The 19,532-nt window shown below is 44.8% G+C and overlaps 1 long non-coding RNA gene across 1 annotated transcript; it reads left to right on the top strand.

Annotated features, from left to right (window-relative positions):
* Positions 1-1,754: 1,754 nt before the first annotated feature.
* C230079O03Rik (RIKEN cDNA C230079O03 gene) lies at positions 1,755-18,954 on the top strand. Its single transcript, NR_040459.1, has 5 exons — positions 1,755-1,850; positions 2,289-2,321; positions 3,235-3,386; positions 8,408-8,592; positions 18,036-18,954. It is a non-coding gene; the product is annotated as an RIKEN cDNA C230079O03 gene (long non-coding RNA).
* Positions 18,955-19,532: the final 578 nt, after the last annotated feature.

The raw sequence follows: 19,532 nt of genomic DNA, 5'->3' as shown, positions 1-19,532 counted from the left end.
CCTCACCTTCGCTTATTATGCTCCTGCCAGGAGGCAACCCTTCTGTCCTTTACATACATGTGCTTTGCTTTCAGGGTCTGTTGATGTTTCTTGTAAAAGTGGCAGGATGCACACTGAAGTGAGAGCGCTCATTGCCACTGAATTGCGCACTTGAAAACTGTGACAGTTTCCACACCTTATACAGATGTGCATGCAATAACAACTAATGAAAGGGGGGCTTGAATTTGAAAAGGAGTGGTGAGAGTTCTAAGGGAGGGTTTAGAAGGAGGAAAGAAAAGGGAAAATGTTGTAGTTATAATATCAAAAATAAAACAAACAAACAAACAAAAAACCTAACAAAATTTGTGACAGCTCAAACAAGTCCCATTGGAGCTCAATAGGACCAAGTCTTGTCGTGAGAAGGGAGGTAGGTACAGGTCCCACCCTAGCTGAGGACCTATTAGCATTGATAGCTGCCAGGAGAGGGAAAGTCAGGCTATTTTGAGAGTATAGACCCTGGTAGTTTGCCATGCTCCAGTGGAAGGCCACACATCCAAGAATATATACAGACAACACAAATAGGTCTTGATGGATATAAAACAAAAGAGGAAGACAAAGTTGGGTGAGCAGGGAAGTGGGTGGTGGATCTGTGTAGCATTGAGAGTGTAGCAAATATGGTTAAAAGACATCGAAAATTTCTCAAATAACTAACACAAATTTTTTTTTTTAGTGCATATGTTGGATGGTGATAGCGCACACCTTTGATCCCAGCATTCCAGAGGCAAAGGCAGGCAGATCTCTGAGTTCAAGGCCAGTCTGGTCTATAGAGTGAGTTCCAAGGCAGCCAGGAGGCCTACAAAGAAACCCTGTCTTGAACCCCACCTCCCCCCTAGAAAAAATGAAATACCAAATGTTACATTATGGACATTATGCTACATTAAGTAAACTTTGTTCCATACATTTGATCATAGTCCCCTCTCCCCTAATAAGCTGATGCTGAAACCACAAAAGGAAGCAGCAGGGTAGCTGCCTCGGGGTTGGGATCTTCCTCAGGGCCAAAACCAGTAAACACTGGAGTGAGACTAGGTGTTCAAGTCCATGCTCAGACTGCACGCGCATAGAGTTTCACACTTAGGTTTTAGAGGTTTTCCGCACCGTTGAAGGATTACACAGTTAGTTCCCATAGATTTAGCTGAGACCTAGAGCATAACAATGGCTTCCAAGTCAGCGGGTTATGCAGGTTGCCTGATAGATTATGCTGTCGTCTTATGTTCTTAGTGGGAAATACCCGCGTATGAGAACAAAATGCCCTGCTGACCGGGGAAGGAATAATCAGGGCTAAGCGTGCACAGCCTGCAGCTGAGACCATGGCTGGTGGGGCCATCTCTTCCTCCCGCCATCTGCTCCGTGTACCGCCTCCACCATCCGGCTCTGTCCTGAAGTTCCTATAGGTGTCTTTGAAGCAGAGGGGAGCCAAGAGCTCTTAAGTTATTCTTAATTTGTTTTTCGCATGCTTTAAAAAAATGTCGAGGAGTTGAGCATGCCGCAGTTTTAGAGAGAGTTCTGCGCAGTCCCAGTGGGCATAAGATTAAAACCAGCAGTTGGTCTCTCAAGCTAAGTAGCCGAGAGAAGACTTTCCCAAGGATATTTTTCATGTTCACAGCAGTTTTCCCATTTAGAAACACAGAGCACAGACTTAAAACAGCAATCGGAAAATAAGCAAAGTTACAGGTGACGGAGAAACCAGGATAATTCATGAGTTTCATAAGAGACACAATTAGAATTCTTCCCTCCAGCCACAGCCCTGTTCTGCTAGAGACGGAAACTGCCTTAGACCTGGGGTTTCTCATCTGCATAGGATCCTCCTCAAAGTGGGTTAAAGTTGGGGCACCTAAGCAGATAATTGTGAGAAATAGCTCAAAAGTGAGTCACATTTGAGTTTGAAGTATGGCTGTGCCTAGCTAGGTGCATCTGGAAAATGCTAGATCTTTCATTTGGCTGAATAGCACAGCTGTGCGTAGTGGACTTTGGTACCAGACAGGGAGCATGGCTCCCTGTGTGCTTGTCATTGCAAAATCCTGGGCTTTCGATTAAAATGGACGTTGAAATCACTAAACATTTTAATAATGGCAGGCTCTTCCTCTCTCTCTCTCTCCCTCCCTCCCTCCCTCCCTCCCACCCTCCTTCTCACCCTCTCTCTGTCTCTGCACAGGTATGGGTAGGTGGAGAGCAGAGGATGATGTTAGGACATCCTCTTCTATTTGCTTCTCTATCTTATTTTTGAGACAGGCTCTCTCCTTGGCTTGCAGCTTACCATTTTGGCCAGAATGACTGACTAACTGGTAAGTCCTGGGGATCCACCTTTTCTGTCCGGGCCCCTGCCCTGTGCTCTTGGGTTACCTACACCTGAGGACATAGGCATTCCTGACTCTGTCCTCTGACTGCTCTGTTGTGGGGGTGGGGTCAGAGCTGGGCATTTGCAGTTGCTGTTCATTCATTGGTTCTTGAACTGTTACTTGAAATGCTGAGACTTTGTATGCAAATTTATTCAACCCATACAACTGGCTTCCTTGAGCAAAGTGAGGTGAGGGTTTTCTCTATGCCAGGAGTCAGAAGAGCTGGCTAATCAAGGGCTTTTCATTTGGGCAAAGGAGATTGCTGCAGAAGGCAGAGAAGGGTTGAGATCAAAGGGCAGAGGCACACATTTACAGCATGTTTTCATGGCTCAAACCGCTGCATATGAGCTGTGACATTTGGCCACAATGGGGAGAATTTGGAGAGCAAGTGAGGTCAGGTGGGAGGCTAGGAAGAAAAATACAGAGAAATGCCAGAAGATCTGTGCAGTTAAGGAGATAAGCCAGCACCTGACAGCTTTTTGTTTTATCTCATTTTTGTGTGTGGAATTATAGGAAATTGTGTGTGCATGTGCATCCTACGTCTGTGTGCATCTGTGTGGACTTGTATGTTCTACATGTGTGAATGTGTGTATGTGTGTCCTACATGTGTGAATATATGTATGTGTGTCCCAAATGTGTATGTGCCTGCATACATTTGTGTGTGTGTGTGTGTGTGTGTGTGTGTCTTCAGTAGCTCTGAAATTGTGAAGAAAGACAGAAAACAAACAGGAGCCCTCACAAGGGAGCTAGGGAATAGTTCATCTAAACAAAGCACCTCTTTATACGCACAGATGCAAGCTGACAGGAGCCTCATCTCAAGGTGAAATTGTTTTTAATTGTTTTTTTGTTTTGTTTTGAGCCCCCCTCTATGAATTACCATGGGAAAAAAAAAAAGAAGGCCAGCACAACTCGTGAGAGGCCACCAGACATGGGAAGGTCACCTTTCAATACAATGAACTTCAAGGAAGCTCCAGGACCCAGACCTTAAGAATTGTTGAACCCTATAATAAGGTGTGTACTGCAAGTCTGGTACTTGGCATTGGTCTCTCTTCTCTCTTCTCAGCTGGTAGATAGGCATCTTTGCTGTAGCTTCTCGTCTTCATCATCTGCCCCATCTGTCCTTACAAAAGCCCTATCCTGCTGCCATAGCAAGCCAGCCTCCTCTGGGCCCCATCTGCTCATGTCTCCCTTCTGCCCTGGAGTTCAGTTTGATTAGGAATCCTGCCAAGTCAGGTAGCAAAGATCTCCCGCCCTTGCTGCTCAAGAACCCGAGTTATCTTGTCCCCTTGGCCTGCTTAATCAACCACATTGGAACACCCTTTTGGGAAGAACTTCTCCAATGCAGCGTCACCAAAATACCTGGAGTTAGACCTTGGCATATGGAAACAGGGGACTCATCTTGGTGCAGATGCCCTCAGATCCCTACTGTTGACTTCTGTGCTGTCTTTTATGTGGGACACAGGGGACATGAATGTCCTACTCATCATCCTTTTCTCAACCTCTCCCTTTCTTTTCCTATTAAGCATTTGATTCCTCTTCTAGCTGCCTCTTCACGTTGACCTCTTTCTTAAAGAACATTGCGATAGAGTTAGAAAGGGATGGGGACACACCTCCAGTGCCACTTTGACATATTTTCCTAAATGGTTTGTATCGCCAGTCATAAATATTACTGATTTATCTTTCTAATTTTTATTGAAAATTAATATATGTACTAGCCAAAAAAAAGTGTAAATCAGCAAGAGTAGAGCAACAGTAAATCAGGGGGTAAAAATCACTCTGCATGTGGGAGAGAAATAGGGGCGTCGTCCCATGTCAGAACATGAAGTGACAGAGAAACAGACAGGCAGACAAACTCTAGGGTCAAAAGGTGATTCCAGATCCTGGAGATATGGCCTTGTTTGTCTTCCCCGAGCATCTCAATCTACACCTGGTGAACATCTGTGCGTCTCTCATTTGACTGTGCTGCTCACTTGCAATAGCTAGGTGCAAACACACAGCTGAGCTCTTTCAACCTGAGAACATATCCGCTGCCTCCCCTGTGGAGGGCAACTGCTCTGCTCCATTCATGCTCTCTCTGCCAGCTCCCTTGGGAGGATATCTTTAAAGACAGAGCAAAGGGCAGAAAAAGAAGTGGGTGCCTTGGCAGCTCCCGCACTGCTGTCTCTTCTGCACTTGCTGCAGCCTCCTGCCCTGGGCTTCCTTACATTTCCCATGAGTTATTGTTACTACTACCTTCATTTTGTATGCATTTTGGAGATAATTTCCTAAATGGTTTCTATCACCAGTCATAAATATTGCAGATTAATCTTTATAATTTTAATTGAAAAATTAATATATGCACAAGCAAAGAAGAAGTGAAACCCAGCAGAGGGCATAGCCATAGCCCAAACTCTAAGAAGTCTCCTGTCACCTTCATTCTCTATTCAGCACTTTCTGGAAGAGACCCTACTTTCTGGATAAAGCAATGAGGTTCCTAAGTTCTCTAGGGATTCTTATTGTGATTAGCTAAACCCTCTAAGTATTGTTCATTGGCAGTGGAATAAGAGGTTCTCAGCTCACATATAGAATGCCATAGATGGCTCTTCTTTGCTTTCCTTCTGTCGAGGGCATATGTCATACTTTGTCCTACCTCTTATTACTCTGTTCCAGTCACCTTTGTCTTTCATGGCTTAGCTTTATTCAAGAAGCAATCGTAACCCTGCTTGCTGTAGACAAGGAAGGTTTCTTTTCATTCCTTCCCTTCTTTTCCTTCCCCTTCCCTTCCCTTCCCTTCCATTTTTTCCTATCTCCTGTCTATCTAGACCCCCCAATGCAAGAGATGGTGCAACTCAGACTCAGGGTTGGTCTTAGGTCCTCAGTTAGACCTCTCTGACTATAGTCGCAAAGATATACCTACCCGAGAAGAAGTTTCCTAGGAGACTCCAACTCCAGTCAAGTTGACAATGAAGACTGGTCATCACAGAGGGTAAGTGGAGCCTCAACTGGTTACTAAAGTGAGGCAAGCAGAGGCAGAATCCAGTGTGGTTTCCACTGGCATGAAAGGAGTTTTTGCATACCAGCTTCTGGCAGCGTGGGGCTCAGCTAGGATCACAGACTAATAGGAGAAGGGGATAGAAGGATGACATTTATTTCAATGACCTTCAGAGGGAGTAAACAGAGAGAACTTGAAAAGGAAGATGTGATTGATTGCTTGATTAATTGATTGATTGTTTGATTGATTTATTCACCAACAACTTAGAAGAAATGAGTAAATGGTCAACATCTACGTGGCCTTTCAGATCCTTTTCACCAAATTCCTTGTTGGAGTGAGCTGAACAAGCAATACCCTAAGGATTCATGCTTTGACAAGCTCAGGGGTTGAAGAGCTGCTTCCGAGTTAAGGTCCTTCTGACCTTATGGTGTTTTCCTTGCCAAGGAATGGGGAGGCTCTCTGAAAGTCCCTTATCTCACCAAAGGCAGACATGCAATGGTCCTGACCCCTCTCCGGGAATCACAGCAAGGACCATGAAAGACGAATGATGATTAAGCAAGATCTCATCAGGAGACCCTTGTCCTTAGGAACAAAGTCCATTTTGCTAGTGAGGAAGCTGAAAGCTGTGAATCCCATCTTCAGAGCAGGATAGCTCAATTTCCTTCACCTGTTCCTGATTGCAACCATCTTGGGTACCTCAAAGGCTTCCCTCTCTAGCTACTGTTCCTTTTTGCAGCTCAGGTGGTATCTGGACCCCCCTATCTGGACTTCTAGGGCATCACACTTTGTATCTGGGCCCAGCAGTCATTCCTGTCCCTTTCTTTCCTATGAATCTCAGCAAGTATTGAGAAAATGAGCAGGAGTCTTTGGTGCCATGTGCTGTGTTGTGGCTCCTGTGAGCCTCCTATACAATATTGTGATCTTGCAGAAGTGGAGGAGCAGTGTTGGGAAGGCTGGCAGCTGGAAGGATGGGAGCTCTTGCGTCTCTGATCTACCAACACAATCAGCTGTGATAGAAATGTTAGAACCCAATATCACTCTCTAAGCCTTAGAATCCAAGGTATGGCTTAGGGAACATGGAAGTAGAGGGGACATAAAGACCATAAAAGGCAGAGAGGCTGCTGCAAACATCTTTTGGAGACAAAATGCAGCAATTGCATTCATGAGTACTCTGCAGTCTTTGTTATTTGTACAAGTCCTTCACCACAGGTAACCCCCCTGCCTTTCACCAGAGAAGGGAGAAGAGTTCTCAAGGTTCCATTCCTCCTTAGGGAACTAATGTTAGTTAGCAGTGGCTAGGGAGCGGTGTGTCCACTTGGTTCAGTTGTGTAGGCTCTGCTAAGTTGCCCATGCTCCAGAAAAGAACCTTCCACCCATACTCATGTAGGCAATCATACTTCAACTTGGTGGGTCGCACACATGAAAGACAAAAAGTATAGGGATGTAGTTTATGACTAAGGAGAAGGGCTCAGTGACAGAAAGAGAGGTGGGGAGGAGACCAAGGAACAAACTGGAAGAGACAACAAGTCATGGTGAACATGGACAAAACTATCAATAAAAATAAATCAACTCTGGCTTTTCAGAAGATGGCGCGAAACCAAAGTGGGGCTGAGACCCTTCCTCAGGGTTCTTTTTGCTTGATAGTTCTGATCAGTGAGAGTATCTCTGCCCTAGTTGTCGCTTGAGCCCAAGAAAATGGTGGCTGGCCTGAAAGAGAAATGAGGTAGAAGGGACGAATTAGGTGATGGAAGAAGGAGGCAGGAAAGGGGGCCTTTTCTGCTCCTTGTCCCACTTAGTAGATTTAGCACAGAACCGCCATGGAGAATTCTCTAGAAGTGCATGTCCTCCAGAGTGGCCCCTGGGTCTGCAGAGGGCAGCAGTGCCCACCCACCTCTGGAAGCCCAAGCCTTCAACCTCCAACTTCCCAGGGCAGCATCTTTAGGGGATGATCTGGCTTACAGGATTAATGCCACCTTGTCTGTGACACCCTCTTCAAAGCAGGGCTCTGTGAAAGATTCTGGACCCCAAGGATCCAGGATAGGTAGAAGGCTACAGACTCAGCTTGCAATCCTCCAACCGATAACCCCCAACCCCCACCCCATCCTACTCCATCTCGTGCAAGACCCAGGATGCTCTGCAAACTCCAACTGTTCTTTCCAGTCATGTCTGGTCAGTGTGGCCACTTGGCAAAGGTGTGTCAGAGCTGGGGCCAGGATGCCAAGTACGAGTCCACATGCTCTGAAAACGCAACCTTTAAAATCCTCTCTGAGATGGGGATCTAATTAAAGGTTGTCTGCTTGAAACTGGTTCAAATTAGTTTATCCATTTCTGACTGTTGTTTCCCACGTGAGCACACGCACTAACAATGTGGAATGTACCATGGCTTCTAGCATCTTAAAATAAAATACTCTTATGCTATTTAAGATTTTAAAAAAAAAAGTAAATAAATGGAATGACTGCCCTTAAATTGGTAAACCAATTCCAGCCACCATAAAGTCTTAAAAAGCCAGGCGTCTTCTAAAACTCCTTTATGAGCACACATGGAGAAACCGCTGCAAATGTTATTGTTTGTGAATAAGATGTAAATTAGGGCTCTTGTGTTCACCTGCGAGTTTTTCTCCAAAGCCAGTGATCGCATTTGAAAACTGCAATTCTCAACAGAAAGAGAAAAGTTCAGTGCTGAATGCTGGATATTTGGACCTCCCAGTGCAAACATTAACTGGCTGAGAGGCCCTCTGGAATGTAATGAAGGGAACAATGTTGGGCTAAGAGCCAAAGCCCGCAACACTGGCGCCTGGAACCGAGGGATTTGCCTCCTGGTAATAGGAGCTGAGCGAGGCCCGGCACTTCTGTTAGACTGGAAATGACATACTGTGATCCTTGACTTAGCCAAAGGGATTTTAAATGGAGGGGAGAGCTGGCAAGACACAATCTCCTGCACTTCTCAGTGTTTTCTAAAACAAGCAGAGGAAATTGGGAGAAGAGAACGAGTCTATTACCTCTGATCCAGTTTGGGTTGAGAGTGGAGCTTTTTAACTGCTGTTATTATTTTTCTTTCCAGTTCTTTCTCATTGTGCCCCACCACCCAGCAAGCACAGACATAAAGCAGAAACTCGAGCCGGCTTTCATTCAAGCAGAAGGGCACCCCAACATCGCGTTATTGACAGGAGTTCTGAAAACCCTGACAGCTGCAGAAATTGTGCTGTTGAAGCTCAATTCCCCGGAGTTGGGAATAATATACTGATGGTATTAATTCTGTTTGGAATTGTTAAAATAAGAAAAGGTTACAGGGCTGAGGAAGGGACCTGCCTTTTTCTTCCTGCGAACAAAGGCATACCTTGTGTCTTCCCTGGCGTCCTTGGAATGTCATTTCCAACCTTCTGAAACTGTATCTGATTATCCATGTGGCAATTAATCATAATTAAGCAGGCCTGAGGTTTGGAGAGGTACAAAGGAGGTGGCTAAGAGCTAGCTGGCTCTGGTTCGTAACAGCCCCCTTTTCTATTGGCCCACACAACCTCTGCTTAGAAGCCCACAGAAAAGGTGGCCCGGGGAAGTGAGGTGAGGGGGACACCCTGCATAATATTTCCAGGGGGTGGGGTGCTCAGGGCGGATCACAAGCTTCCTTCTTGTCCCTTCCCTGGGTGATCGCCATTCCCTCCAGGTTCCAGCACGCTGGAAGCCAGGTAACGAATTCCTTTTTTAATGCCAAGTGATTTGGAGCCATTCATACAAGCCAGATTTTTCCCATTTATTACAGGAAAACATTCAATCATTATATGCTGGCACGGGATCAGGGGCACATGGAATTCTCTTCTGCCCACTCCACCCCCAATGAGCATTTTAAAAGCTTAGCAAGCCCAGAATGCCTTCTTATTAAAATTTTTTATATATTTATAATTAAAATACGGGGCTGGCATTCGAATCGTTTTAACAGATGTAATCGGACACGCAAGGCTTTTCCTAGCCCAGGTCAGGCAAGAAACAATGGCTGCTTTAACTCTAGCCTCGGCTCGGGTTTCTGTTTGCACATGGGCCCAATTTGTACCATTTATGATTAGGTTTAAGTGAGTTGATGTGCGATTTACTTAGGAGAATTGCCATTTCAGAATATATTACGATAGTCCCCATATAGCCGTGTGGCCGAAGCTTGTCCTGCCTTCAGCTGGACTTTTGCTTTGCTGACTGTGGCCTTTCATCATGACAGTCAGCCCCTGCCCTCCGGCTGGGTTTTCCCTTACATACAAAGTGTTGAAGCATTGTTTAAGCAGAGGATGCTGTGACACCAATGGCTGGCCCTGAGACTTATATGTACCTGTCCAGCAGAGAGAAGTGACATCCCATCTGAGGTTTCTGTCTCTTTAAGCCTGCGGTCTCTGTTGGTGCTCACAAAAGGCACATTTTTCCAGAGAGCCTTTGTAGTCCAGGCTTCTGGGGACAGGATCTGCTATCCTGCAGGGGAAGAAGGCCTATCCCAGAGGTAGGGAGTTTGCTTGTCACAATTTTTTTCCACTGTCCGTGATAGTATTTTTGAACTGGGGAGCCTTTTAATATTACAGTGCAAACAAGTGGCAAGTGCCCTGCATGTCCTTTGTGATAAGCAAGTCACTTGTGATAAATTTTACTGTAAGAGGCAATGAGCCCAACATTCTGTCCCTAGTGTGTACATCCCTACCGCAATGAATGACCATTTCCATATCCTATGTCCCTCTATTAGAAGAGTAATTTCTCCAGGATTTCAGGAGCTCACCACCCCAGTCACTTCTAGTGCCATTGGTGCCTGCACTGATGTGCAAGTGTTTCATGGACCACAGTATGAAGGCCTTCTGGTCTGGGTGCCAGTACTCCAGATGTTCGTGGGGGGGGGATTCATCATTCCTTGTACCCCAGAGACAGACAGCTCATGCCTTCAGAGGTCCCTTGGGCACATTCATTATGCTCCAGATCTCAAAGCAGCTATGTCCTTCCCCAGGCAAAAACTCCTCACTCGATGCTGACCCTTAGAGGCAGCAAAATTCCACTTTGGCTTTTGTGGATATTTCTAGAAGGATATTCAAACTTGTTTTTTTTTTTTTTTTTTTTCTATGTGATGAGGTAAAGTGGGCAATGGTTCTTATCCCCAGTGGTTGACAAACTCTGTACTTTGATTTTTGTCAAGAGGTTTACTCAGGTTAGCTAAGAAAGGTGACTTTTCGGGGGGGGGGTCTTCAAAAACCAGTTCTCAGTTGTTCCACAGTACAACGTCCTGGGTTAGGAGTCTACTAAGATTAGAACCCACACTATGCTGGCTCATCTCATAACTTTAAGCTAGGCCATGCTGGTCAAGAGACAGATGCCAGGTGCTATGCCCCTTGCCTGCCAATGCCTTCCTCTCCCTGACATATCCACATCAGAGCTGACCCCATGGCATTCAGCTTCCCTGGCCCTTTCCCACTTTCCAACCCATCACCCTCCTCAAATGGTGAGCACCAGGTGCCTCCTGAGGAAAGGACATATATCCAAGGGAGGTGGGTACCAGGGCTCGGGAGCTTGAAACCTGCCTTTCACTGGAGAAAATCCCTCCCCTCCCCCTGTCACTTCTTCCCGTTTGTATCTGGTTTGACACGTGACCAGCAGCTGGAAATCCCATAAAGAGAAATTAATAACTTCAACTCCAGTGCCTTCCAAAATAAACAGTTATGAGGGGAGAAAAAGAAAATAGACACCTGACTCACAGGGTTTCTCCTACTTCCTCAGCCTGGGAGGATAATCACAGTCCGAAGAACAGATAAGATAAACAGTGTAAAGGATGGGGAGAGAAGCAGAGTTTTACATGGGGCTTGGGGATCTGGTTATTGCCACAGTCCTCTGGAAACCAAATTATCTCATTGTGGATTTAACAGCGCCATGCAAATGAGTGCCCAGAGAAGTGGTTTGAATGAGAAAGATCCCCTCCAGGTTGAGTACTTGGCCTCCCAGTGGGTGAGGCTGTTGGGGAGACTTAGGAAGTAGAGTCTTCATGTTGGTAACCTCAAGAATGAATAGGGTTCCATGTGACTGAAAAGATGCTATAAAGGATGAGTGATAAGTCATGAATGAATGTGTCCCAGGTTAGTTTGTGCATGACTCCAGGGACCAACCTCTAAGCAGAGGATCCTGGGATCCCTGTAAGTCAAAGTGACCTACTCAATTCATATCTGAGGAAGAGTCAAGAGCTAAGTGATTTTTATTTTCGTTAGAAATTTTACTCCCCAAATAAGAGACTCCTGCATAGTCTAGATGGTCCATACCTTTCCAGCCTCAGCTCCCTAGGAGATAGATGGATGTGGAAATAGGGGTTAGGACGTGGTCATTGGCTTGCCATTAAGTTCTCCTCCGTATAGTTTGAGAACAATTTTCTCTCAGGCACGCAGACAAGGAAGGTAGCCTCTACTGCCGCTGCAGCTTAGATCTTTCTGCCCCTCTCCCTGTGCAGAAATTACAGTGGGAGGTAGGAACTCTTCGGAAGGGTGTGGGTTTGACTGGGGAAGTGTGTGACTGTGTTTGGTGTTTCCCTTGAAGTTGCCTGAGTCAGTATCAGAACTAGAAGGCTACTTAACAGAGACCCTCTCTTCTTCAGAGCCCAGCGCCATTGGAACGGGCTCTTGTGTCAGCCCACTTCCACCTTCATGCTGCCCCATTTCCTAACAGGAAGCTGCCAATGGAAAGGATATATGGTGACCTTCCAGGGACACAACCATGCTCCTCTCTCAGGCATGGTTATCAAAGTTCTTTAAACTTTTCTAGGCCTAGCTTCTGGCCTCTAGGGCCTCTGGAGCTCCTCTGGTGCTGACAATGTGTTCACTTCATTCTCTCAGCAGGAACCAGGAGTCTGGCACATGTAGTAGCATGAGTGACACATAGAGTATATGAACCCCCATGGGTCAGAAGATTACAGCCCTTACACGGCAGAGTGACTCGGCCCTTTTGAGTGACACAGCTACCTATAAGACAATAGCTTTATGCCCTGACTTTACAAGTTGGAGAGACTGAGGCAGCCAGTGCTTAGCTGGGACCTGAGACCTGGAAACGGGGAGTCTAGTCCAGTGTCTAGCTAGTATCTGTTATGTTCTGCTACTCCACAGGATGGAAAATTTTCACTGGTTCCCACAGTGGCTTTTATGAGTTTTATCAACATGTTTTTCTGTATCAGCTGGAAATTTTTAAATTATCTGCATTAAATTTAAATAAAATATATCTAACATGATTGCAAAGAAGAAATATATTACCAGCAGGGTCAGAATTAGTAAAAAAAAAAAATGGGAAAAAAGACAAGATATGGTTGGAGAAACATGAGACTACATTGGGGCTCCATTTTTCTCTCTTTGCCAATTGCTTTCCTTCCTCCAATTTTATTTTCAGATTATATATACATACATACATACATATATATATATATATATATATACACACATATATACATATATATACATATATATATAATAGTATATACATTAGTGTTTTGTCTACATGCATAACATGTACCATGTGAATGAATGGTACCTAGAGAAGTCAGAAGAGGATGTCTGATTCCCAGAACTGAAATTGATGACCTGTCATGTAGGTGCTGGTAACCAATCCTGGGTCTTCTGCAAAAGCAACAGGTGTTCTTAACTGCTGAGCCATCTTGGCAGCCTTCTCCTGCCAACCCCACTTTTTTTGTGGGAAAACAGGGTATCATTTAGCCTGGTCTGGCATTCAGCGCTGGAGTTCACTGTGTAGCTAAAGATCATATTAATCATCTGATGCTCCTGTCTTTACTTCGTTAGCACTGAGATCACAAGAATGCTGCAGCACACAGGTTTATGGAACCCTAGTCTTTGTGCATGCCAGGTGATGCTGTGACACTTACTGCCTGTCTCATGGGAATTACCAGAGAGACAGTGGAACAGGTGAAACACAGTGGCTTGGGGAGGTAAAGAGGTCCTCAGATGGTCTTTGCTGTGGAATCCTGGCAGGTATCTTTGTTTCGCCATGTGTCCATTCTGGTTATTCTTTCTCCAGATGCTGAGACAGAGCTCATTATGTGGCCTAGAACTTCTGGCCTGGGTCTCCAGGATGCTAGTGGAAGATACAGACTTTGGCCACACACATAGTCCAGGTTCCACCATACTCAGCAAGAGCCCCAAGCAACTTGTGGGGGTAGCTCTTGACCTGTGTGAGAGAAACTGAACATTTAGCCTTCATTTATTTTTAACCAGAACGCCAGAATTTTGTCACTTGAGACTTTCTCCTTCCCCCTGAAAGCTTCTAACATATGACCTCCTGCCCCACCATTGGGGTGTCCCATATGTGGTTGTGATTTGCATCATTACAGAATTAATATAAATACAGCCCCAAACATTTGCAGTTAATATATTAAGTCACAATGTCAAAAGGTTGGATATTTCTGGGTTTTAAAGTTCATCAGACTTTGAAAAAGAATAAGACATTTTGGATAGAAAGGAAGAAAAAAATGTAGACTTAAAAAGTATTGTGGAAAAGACTCAGAAATATTCTGAAAATGCCCAGGAGTAATTGTGAACACCATATTGATATGACCATATTGAGCATGAGGTCGTCAACATAGGAGCACGATTCTTAACTCAAGTCCACCTTCTGTAAAGTCCTGTGGCTTTCAGTAATGTCCTGCGTATGTGAACCACCTTGCTACTTTGAGAGTTGAGGCACAGAGCAAGTCACCTTGATGGCTGACACTATGCATCCGGTGATGACCATCTTGTCAAGAAGTTCAGTTTCAAGCACAACACGGAGTAGCCTGGTTTCACCTCAGCCTCAGGGGTCTCGAGAGGCTCTAGGGCAGTTCATTCCTGAGAGGTAACCCTGTATTATATCAGGAAGAAAGTGCAAGAACACACACCAGGGAGGATGCTGAATCCTTGGCCACCCACCCATTCTGTTCTTCACGTTCAGTCCTGGTACCCTGGGGATGCTCTGCAGTCTGGTCCTCTCCAAGCCCTATAAACAACTGAGATGTTTTCCTCCAATGTTCCCTACTTTTCGGTAGTGTGGAGTCGACCTGCCCAGTGGTCTGGTTTGGTTTTCTGGATCAGAAGGCAGGGAGGAAATCAACTTGAGCTGGATGGATCTGAGGTTCATTCGCTTTTAGGCACTCATAGTGGGGCCCAGGGGAAGCTCTCCAAACTCTCAGCATGTGTGCACTTTGCTTTGTGGAAATTTAAACATCAGGACTTAGGCCCAACAGGGGATGTCAGGAGGGCAGTTCTAAGCCAGAGTTGGGACAGGAAGTATAGGGTGATGTTCCCCCAGGAAACCCAAAGTCCAGATGTAGCCCCTGGAGGAAGCCAGTGGGCCCTAGGAACATCAAGGAGAAAACCTTCCTACTGAGTTGGGACAATATGCTGCAGCTCCCTCTCCCTCCTCATTAACTTGAAGGTCTTCAAATGAGTTGCTCTTCTGGGGAAAGTCACAGATATACCAGGAAGAAGTGGATGTGTGAAAGCCATTGTACCTCCCTGGGAGGGAACGACATTTATTCCCCCACCCAACACTGACAGATGCAAGGGACAAGTGGACCAGGGGGCTTATGCCCACTTCTTATGCTCTGTGACCTTCAAGGGACCTTTGGACCTATTGGACTCTTGAGTCTGTAAATGCCCACAGTGAAAGGATGCTACAGTCAGTGCAGACTCATCTATACAGAGTCTCATCCACTTTCAGGTTAGAAAATAAGTCTTAGCTTGAGCAGTGACAACACTCTTAAGAGTGCAGCCCAGTTATTTGCTGAAGGTCACCTCTTTCTGCCACAAGGCGTCACTCTGTGGTCTTTTGGTTTAACTTGATTTGCCTTAAAAGGGAAGCATCCCATCAGCACGGACGCAGGTTCCCTGTATCCTTACACATTTTCAAAACGTCTACTGTGGAAGGGCTGGATGGGAACCTCAGTGCTCTAATTCTCCTTTTCCTGCATGCCAAGTGCTCCCAAATGAGAAGCAGCTAAGTTTCCAAACTGTCCCTGGGGAGGTTCAAATCCGGAGTCTTTGGGCTGCAAGGAAAAGGACTCGGACATCTGAACCAGAAGAGGCTCGATCTAGCCAGCCATAGAGTCTGCCATGGTGGTAGTTACTAGATGGAGTCAGATCTCCAGATTCTCGGCTTTCCTTTCGTTCAGCTTATGCTGCATCCGCTCTTTGCTCACCCAGACCACACCCCTCTCCCCATGCAGTGCTCAAAATTATTCTCCGTTTTTGCCACCATCTAGCAAAGAGAACCAGCTCCCTGAAAGGCCACTGCTGAGTTTTGCCCTTGGGCCAGGCACCAAGGGCGGAGCTCTATAATGTACTGATGGGCCATGTTCAGCCACTCAGCTGGGGCTTCCTGAATCCCCTGGGTGAAGTCATGGCAAGGCCAGCACTCTTAGCAACCTGCCATCTGGGAAGCACTTTGTAAGCTAGAGCTGGGGAGGTGTTTCTTTAGTCTTTGTCTTGCAGATTTTAAGAAAATCTTGATTTTGGTCATTTTCCAAGGTGATACAAATTTAAACTTAAACTCTTGGCTAAGCAGATTGCTTAGTTGGTGAAGTGCTTTCTCCATAAGCTCCAGAGGTTCCTCAGCATCTCACTGGGAGAAAAGGCCATGGTGGCAAACATTGGTAATCCCAGGGCCTAGAAGAGGAGAAAGGTAGGTCTCTGGGCCCCCTGGACAGCCATCCTAGCCCAAAAGAGAAGCTCCAAGCCAGTGAGAGTTCCCAAGACTTCAGACTGTCCTTTGGCCTCTACAGGAATAGCCCCTAAGTCTCTGCTCAGAGAGTGTTCTGACTCAAGGACACAAACATATCATCTACTCATGGTAATTTCTGCAGTGCTCAGAGGCTGTGGACTGCTCATAGATGTACCCTCGCTCTGATGAGGAAGGCTGATACAGGTCTTAAAAAGAGGAACCTGTATACAGTGCTCAGATAAGCAGTTGGGATGGTTGATTTATGCTGATATTAAAGATGATGACATGAGGTTGAACAGTCAATTCATACATGATAGTGTATCATGTGGGTCTGTGTATATGTATGTGCATGTAAATGTATGCTATGTGTGCAGGTGTGTACATATTTGCGTATATGTGTGTGTACATATACCTGTGTGCCTGTGTGTGGCTATGTTGCAAGTGTGTGTATGTTTAGGTGTGTGTGTGTCTGTTGGTTTTTATTTCATTATAAGGACATGGCACTCTGGTTTATTAGCATGGATTACTTGGCCACCAGACATAGTTTGTCCAGTTTGGGGATAGGAATAAAAGGCTGCTTCAAAATGTATGTAGCTTTTAAAATGTGTTTCTGTTGTCATTGTATTTCAGTAAATCAAAGGAGAGAAATATCCAGTCACCATTAACTTTAGATGCTACTGCTGGCTTCCCCAAATGATTGTGGTCACACTGTCTGGGGTGGAGCTGTAACCCACCAGTGGAATGCTCAGCCAGCAGCTGTGAGACCCTGATTTCAGAGTGGCAAAAAGAGTGTTTTGATCAAAAGCACATCACCTTGTGCTGCTTTACCAAAGCCTGTCTCTGTCTGCTGTTCTCCACCTTCACCAACATTTAGTAATGTCAGTCTTTCCAGCCTTGGGTGCTCTGGTGACCCACCTTCTCATGGGTCCCTTGCTTGTATTTATAGCTTCTTCTTTTGTGACATATTTAATGTGTTTGGCCTGCATGTTCAAAGCAGGCTGTCTTTTCTCCGTGAATCTCAACAGTCCTTTATGCATGATGGAGACAGGACTGATGAATCTGAATGCCCTTCACAAATGCTTTCTGCAGATTGTGGCTTGACGTCGTATTTTCTTAGTAGAGTTGGCTGGCGTTACAGTTGGAGGTATTAACTTGTGGACGTTCAATTTATGGATTAAGAAGCAGATGCTCTTGCTATGGAGCGCTAGCTGGCCTGCAACATACGTTGAGTTTTCTGTCATTTCTGAATGCCACACCCCTGGCTTTTGATGGCTGTTTCTCACAGGTCCTTTCCATGTTTGCCTTTAAATTCTTCCCTGACTCAAGCTTGGGACAACAGGACCTTTTTTCTTTTCTTTCCGACATTTCATAGTCTAAGCTTTCATGTTTAGACCTGGAAGCCACCTCAGATACTTTTTATTTTGGCATAGGAAGTGGGGGGTTAAAGTTGACTTTTTCTATGATACTTTTCTGGCTGCCCCAACACTGCTAGATGAAAAAAAAGAGACTTCCTTACTGAATTTCTTTGGGCTTTTATCACAAGTCGCTTGACCATACATATGTAAGGCTATTCCTGGGTTCCTAGCTGTGCCTCTTTGATCTGTTTATCAGCCTGTACATCAAAGCCACCTCAGCTCGTGAGCTGCAGCTGACAGAGCTGGGCAGAGAGAAGCGTCCCTGCCCGCCCCTTTTCAAGATTGTTTCAGTAACCCTAGATTGTTTTTGATTGCAGTGTAAATGTTAGCAATATCTTGTTAATGTTTTTAGAAATATTTGCAGGCCTTTCAGTTTGGAGCATGTTGAATATATAGATTGATTTGGGAGGGCTTTGTGACACTGAATTTAAAGTCCACAAATTGTATTTCTCCATTTACTTAGCTAATAATTTTTTTTTTTTTAGAAACTGTCCTTTCAGTTTTCTGCATAAATGTCTAGAATGGATCATAGGTTTTTATTAAAGTTATTCTTAAATATTTTGTGGTTCTTTTCAGTGCTATCATGAGCGGGTCTGACTATTGGGATGGAGGCGCTCTTTGTATGCGGTTCTGAGCAGCATCTGCATATTCTGGCCTCCTTGTTTGTGATCTTGCTCAGCTGCCTACCAGTTCCAGCAAGTTTTGCGCCCCTTATGGAATGCTGGAGTACTACCAGGTCACCAAAGTCAAATCATTTACACCTTTTATGAGTTTGTGGCTTCTATTTCTTAACTTTGTACTTGTGTGTTCACTGGGAGTGTTAATGAACAAGAACATCACTTTACAGCAGGCTTAGAGAGAAAGCACTGGCAGTTTCATCATAGGGTTGTGGGGTAGATGTGTTTTATGGATGTGCTTTACCTAAAGGAGCACATCACCGCCCTTTATAGCCCAGGGGCTTTGTTTCACTCGTGCATCAGCAATTGCTGTTGAGTTTCAACAGATGCCTTTGTCTGTTTATAATGAAACAGTCACCTCCCCCTCTACTTTTGGAAAGTTGGGAAGAGTTAAATTTATGGATATTTGAGTCTTCCATCGGCTATGAATTCCAGAGATCAAAATCACTTTCTAAGGATGCTGTGGATTGATTCGAGATTTTCCCAAAGGTTTAGGTGTTTGAACACTTATTTGCTCCCTGGCTGGTCGTGCTGCTTGGGAAGATTTCAGAACCTCAAGAAGGTGGGAGTGGGTCCTCTGTTTGTGGGGGTGTTTCTTTTTCCTCATGAGACAAGGATCTCATTCAGAAGTGTATCGATTCTTAAAATAATCAACAAGTCAAATTACAGCATCCAACAGATGTTTTACCATCCATTTGAAGAAAGCTAATACTCAACTCTTGTTGTCAGACTTCAAAGAAAATACATGTCTATTTAAGGGATAAATAATACTTTGTTACTCGACATTGCATGTAAAACTAATAAAAATCCCAACAGTTTTATTTGTTTATTTGTTTTTCACTTTCTCCAATCCGGAACTTTGTAAACATGTCGTTCTGGTAAACAGCAAGGAAAAAAAATCTGAAGGTAAAAATAAATGTAGTTGAGCAGAAGCCTTCTCAAATGCTGTACGAAATGCAGAGCTGGACTAGATTAAGAAAGTGGTGGTTGGCGTAGAGTAGACAGCAATGGGGGCTATAAGTAATTTCTGGTGCACATATAAATTTAGTATGGAGCACATGTGGCCCTGAGGTCGGGGAATGCCATGGATTATGTCATTCAACAGAAGCTCGGTTGAAATCAGTGAATTATTTGTCAAGAATTTTAATTGGGGAACCTCAGCTACTGTGTTACAAACCACTGTACATGTTACTCAAAAGTGTGTACAAGAGTTGAAGGTGAGAATTTCAATTTCAAATAATCGAAGCAGAAAATGAGAGAATTTTATTCATATAATTTCAGAGTGAGAAAGAGTTAAACAGACAGAAGCAAAAGAATCGTCATGCAGTCCTGACGTCATGCAATCTTGCTCCAATAAAAAGGGCAGGGATGCCGTTTGGCCACTTACAAACATTGA

Source organism: Mus musculus, chromosome 7 (genome assembly GCF_000001635.26).
Source record: "Mus musculus strain C57BL/6J chromosome 7, GRCm38.p6 C57BL/6J".
Taxonomy (NCBI): domain Eukaryota; kingdom Metazoa; phylum Chordata; class Mammalia; order Rodentia; family Muridae; genus Mus; species Mus musculus.
This window is presented reverse-complemented; position numbering and strand designations above follow the sequence as displayed.